Raw genomic sequence first — 5102 nt, 5'->3', positions numbered from 1 at the left:
CATGGAGGACTTGCTCTAGATAGGGTGTCATGGCCTACTCACTGTTTCACTGTTCTTCAACATCGGCCACATCAGAGAACAGAGGCAGTAACCCCCACATGTAAGATGGGATGCAGCAACCGGGAAGGAATCTTTAAAAAGCAGGTGGTTCCAGGTGAAGGCAGATAGCTGGGAGTGTGATGGAGAAACATGACAGGGAATGGAGGATTATAGAAGTTACTCAATGTTGAAATTTTCTATTTAAACCAAAGAATATAGAAAATACATGTTGAAAGCAGTACTTTTAATGTGTGCTTTGTCCACATTCCTTCTAACAGAGAGAAAGCTCTCCAAGTTTCCATTGCTACTTTGGACCAGGAGATGAGTTTAATAATTTCTTAACAAAAAATTCAAGAAAGATGATTTTATCGTATTCTTTGCACGAATTTATCTTTTTAAACTTCCTTTCCATTTCTACTAATTAAAATTTACTTTTATCAAATATTGTTGAAAATGAGAAGGAATTTTGCCTTGTGCAAAGCTGACAAGATATTGGCTCAAATCTACATTTCTAAATTGTAATGGTAAAGCAGTAATTATATTCAAATTCATACAAAGATTCAACTGTTGAACCTAAATCCTCAATATATCACTAAAAACAAGTGGGTAGACATTGCAAAAAAAAAAAAAAATCATGTCTTCATAGAAGTAATATGCTTATTTTGCTCTAATTACCTAATGGTTAATGCTATTTTGCAGAAATTGACTCTATCTTTTGGGAAAATGAAGATGGAGGAGAGTTAGCAAGAAATAAGATTTTATCTTGCAATACTACAGACCCCACTTACTTAGAAAGCACTCATGGAATATCTTGCCAAAGGTTTACTTTGTTTTCTTCTGTTCTGGCTAAAATCTGACTGTCTTGGGCAACTGGTTAAGGCATTGTCTTTCCTTTGCTCTTTTCTTCTGTTTTTGTTTGTTTGTTTGTTTGTTTAAGATTTTATTTATTTATCAGAGAGAGAGAGAGAGCACAAGCAGGCAGAGTGTCAGGCAGAAGCAGACTCCCTGCTGAGCAAGGAGCTCGATGTGGGACTTGATCCCAGAACCCTGAGACCATGACCTGAGCCGAAGCAGCAGCCCAACCAACTGATCCACCCAGGTGTCCCCGTTTTCTACTTGTTTTTGAACCTAGGATCAGATGTATGTCAAAAATGTTATTGAGACAGAGTTTGCTAAGTGTTTTGAGAAGCTTCAGGATAAAAGGTCTTATACTACAAATATTATTACTACTAATAAATCTCGCTGATATCAGCTTCAGGTTTGTGCTTCCCTTTTTCTTCTGTCCCCCACTTCCACCATCTACTTCCTCACAGTATTTCAAACAAAGAATGGCCCTTCATTTTAGGGGAGTAACAGAAGTGTTTTGAGCCAAAGCTGGTTTCCTACACCCCTGTAATGCTATCCTTTTCCTCCAAAATATGTAACTCAGATCCTTTGGTGTACGTAATGCATATTTGATGTGATAGGTGAAAATATGAAGCTGGGCTGATATATTTAATAATGCAGGGCAAAATTACTTTAACGATTCCAAGCTACTGATTCGTATGTTCTGTACAGCATTAGAACTTCACTGGCCATCCTCTGATATGAACATCATATTTCTCCCATCCAAGTACTAACCAGGCCCAACCCTGCTTAGCTTCCGAGATCAGACGAGATCGGGCGCGTTCAGGGTGGTATGGCCGTAGACTGAACATCATATTTCTAAATGTATGGCAAATACGAATCTGTGTATTTCTTTTCAGGGTTAAAACTTTTCGAAACCTTTTTCTGTCATGCCAGTTTTCAATCAGATCTGACAGTATGCAATGATTGTAAATATTTCCATGAATATAATATTTAAAATGCACTTTTTACAGGTTAACATCAAGCCACTGGGTATTGAATAACATATTTGAAATGATCTTAAGAATACATATACTTAGGCACCACATTTTAATTTAAACTCCTGTTATTACAGTAACTAGTCACAAAATGGCTCCCTATTTATGCAATATGTTAGCTGTAATGTTACTTAAATTGAACAGATGAGTGCCTTCTAATAATGTATGTTTACTTCATGAACTTGTGGGCAATTACATTGTAATTATGTCTTTGTAGGTGCTTTTTACTGACATATAGAGCGCCAGTGCATTTTAAATGTAATTGCAGTTCTCTGTACCATTTAGCAAAGCTGAAAATTGTTAAAGGTTTGTAAATTACCTACATTTAGACCATAGGCAACTAGGCAAATTAAGTGACACTGTCAGTAATGTTACAACATAAATTGGTACCAAGTATAAATTCAAGGTAGACTTTCTTTTCTAAATCAGAGTGTTGTTTATTGAGTGCCTTCTAAAAAAAAGAGATTAGTAAAAAAGAAGAAGAACAAGAAGAGGAAGCAGAAAGAAAGAAGGAAAGCATGGCGTACTCCTCATTGACAGGATAGATCAGCTTTTAATGCACATGAAAAACAATGACTGGCCTGCAATAACATTTCAAATTGTAAGCCTGTTTAAAATTAGGAACCTGGATTGGTTTCACAGTACTCTGAGAAAATGAGTACATGATCGCTCCAGAGAAGACAGCCCTGTGTAGTTTCTGTGTAACTATGCAGCAGAGTGGGGGAAAACCTGGCATTCAGAGTTTAACAGAATTCTGTCACTTTTTATTTTTATGGCCTTATTTAAGTGACTTAATTCTTGAGCCTCACCTTCTTAATCTAAAAAAAATGAGAAGTATAATAGCCAGCTTCAAAGGGCTACTGTGAAGATTGAGATTTAGGTCCTCAAAAAATGGAAGTTATCTTAGTCTTGTCTCCTCCTTACAGGTGATTTGGCTACTATTTAATTAAAAAAAAATAATAAAACATTTTTTAAAAGTCTTGTTTAGATTTAGTGAAGGATAGACTTCTCAGGCTGTGTTGAATCAGCCACAGAACTGCAAAACTTACACAGATTTACTTCACCCCATGGGATTAAAGAAACGTAGCAACAATTGTGTGCTGAAAAATGTTCGCTTTTCCTTCTGAAGCAATGTCCCATAGAGGAGACCAGTCTCCAAAGACCAGAAACGCCAGTTAAGGAAATTAATTGTGAAAGTATTACTCTGTCACTTCATGCCTTCAGGCCAGTCGCTTATTGATGGCAAGGGTTTAGGTTCGGATAAAACCATTTCACCCATGCAAGCCCTCTCCATTAAGCGGGAAACGAGCATCTGAGCTTGACAGCTCTGAGGGCTCTGCTGTGCAGAAAACCATTCTTACAGGGTCATTTTATTTAAGTGTAAGATTAGGGAGTGAGTTGGTGCAGGGCCATGTTCTTAAAGTACAAATAATGAATTAATTATATGATAAAATTACATGCATTTTTAAAAGCCCCATATTCCTATGATATACAAATTATTAAAATTAACGTTTTAACTGGGAAGTCCTAGAGCTGCCTAGGAAGGTTCTGAACAAGCATTAGACAATAGATGTGTAATAGAGAGTTATTTCTCACTTACCAGGTAACCTCAAGGATGTCACTTGCCACTTGGAGTCACAATTTCCTCTTTAAAAAAGTAACATTAACGAAGAGCTGTCCTTCCTTCTCCCTGGCAGTTTTAAATCTATAAATGAGACAATGCATGAGTAAAGACTTTCTCATATATTTATATAGGATAATACTTTAGGGTGTACTGGTGTATTGATTTGTAGGCATTTGGTCTGGAAACTTAAAAGGTTGCTCTTTAGTTACCTTTCCCATATTCTCATCATTGCCTGTTTCTCTTCTTGTCTAGAGATGTATTTGAATGTGGGTGTTTATAAGAGGCAGGTCAAAGACAAAGCCACCCCCACATTTATAAAAGCAAACAAGTGGCATGTGAGCCTTCCTGTCATGTACTATTGTCCCCAAAATTGAAGCCAAGAGAATTCTATCCATAGGTAGAAGTAAACCAACCTCCGCTGTCCACTCACAAAGCAAGTCGGGGCAGAAGTGTGCTGTGGAGAGAAGCAAATCTGATGCAAGGTTGGAAATGAAGGGGATTTCTCAAGAAGGAGAGGCGCTGTTTACAGTGGATTTGGGATTTCACAGGGCTCAGAAGAAGGGGGCTATCAGGTCCAGGAGCGCACAGTAACACAGTGCTGGGAAAATGCCAGCAGAATGTTGACTTTAGAGCTAGGAGGCTAAGCATGACGGGGATTAACAACTCCAGGAAACTAACTGGCCTCCAGACAAAGAGCCAGCGAGAAGACCTCAGGCATTGTCAGAGGTCCAGTATATGTTCTGATCTGAAGTCTTTGATCTAGCTCAGAATGGAAGACTGGCACAACGTGTTTCAGAATCTCTGGAAATGCTCATCCAGTTACTTGAGGGAGGGATTTGATTTCTCTGAGAATCAAATGGAAAATTTTCTTGGGGGTCTGATTTTAACAGAAAGCCACTGATGCTGGAGAAGAAACACATGTGGAAGGATAGAGGCAGGCTACGAAGAAGTGGCATCAAGAGCAGATAAGACAGGGAATTCAGAGAGCAGGCTTTCCAGCACACACATCACTCATTTTCTATTGCCCCCCCAGGGCTGGTGTTAGTACACAAACTCCCAAGATGAAAGTGATTTAGTTGTCCGTTAACTGCTGGATGTGAAGCATAGACAATGAAGAATACAGTGTTACTGATGAAAATAAAGTCCGTTTGAACAGTGGTTCGTCTTTATAAAGCACTTTTCAATATATCTTTTCCTCCAAATTTCTTGAAAAAGTGGGATAGGTTCAGCACGTATTTGGGCCCACATTTTACAGAAGGGAAATCAAGATTGAGAAAAGACAGATAACTTGAAAACAGGTTGGGGGAACGTTGGAAGAAGTCCCCTCTCCACAGGTCCATGTTTCCAAGCTGAGTAACCTGAACATTGAACACTGGAGACAATGAGAACAGAAGAAAAGATACAGAGAGGATTCTGAAGGCCTGACACCCAGAAATTAGAAAAAAAAAAAATGGAACTTTTGAAGGAAACAGCTGTATTAAAGACTAGGAGGTAGGATTTCTCTCCTTTTCCTTTTCTTATTACAAATAATTATTTCTCCCCAGTAGAGAGCATGT

General features: G+C 38.3%; 1 pseudogene; it reads right to left on the bottom strand.

Moving 5' to 3' along the window:
• Nucleotides 1-1587: 1587 nt before the first annotated feature.
• On the bottom strand, nucleotides 1588-1729 carry LOC131826255 (5S ribosomal RNA; annotated as a pseudogene).
• Between the last annotated feature and the right edge of the window lie 3373 nt (nucleotides 1730-5102).

The sequence above is a fragment of the Mustela lutreola genome, chromosome 2 (assembly GCF_030435805.1).
Source record: "Mustela lutreola isolate mMusLut2 chromosome 2, mMusLut2.pri, whole genome shotgun sequence".
Taxonomy (NCBI): Eukaryota; Metazoa; Chordata; class Mammalia; order Carnivora; family Mustelidae; genus Mustela; species Mustela lutreola.
This window is presented reverse-complemented; position numbering and strand designations above follow the sequence as displayed.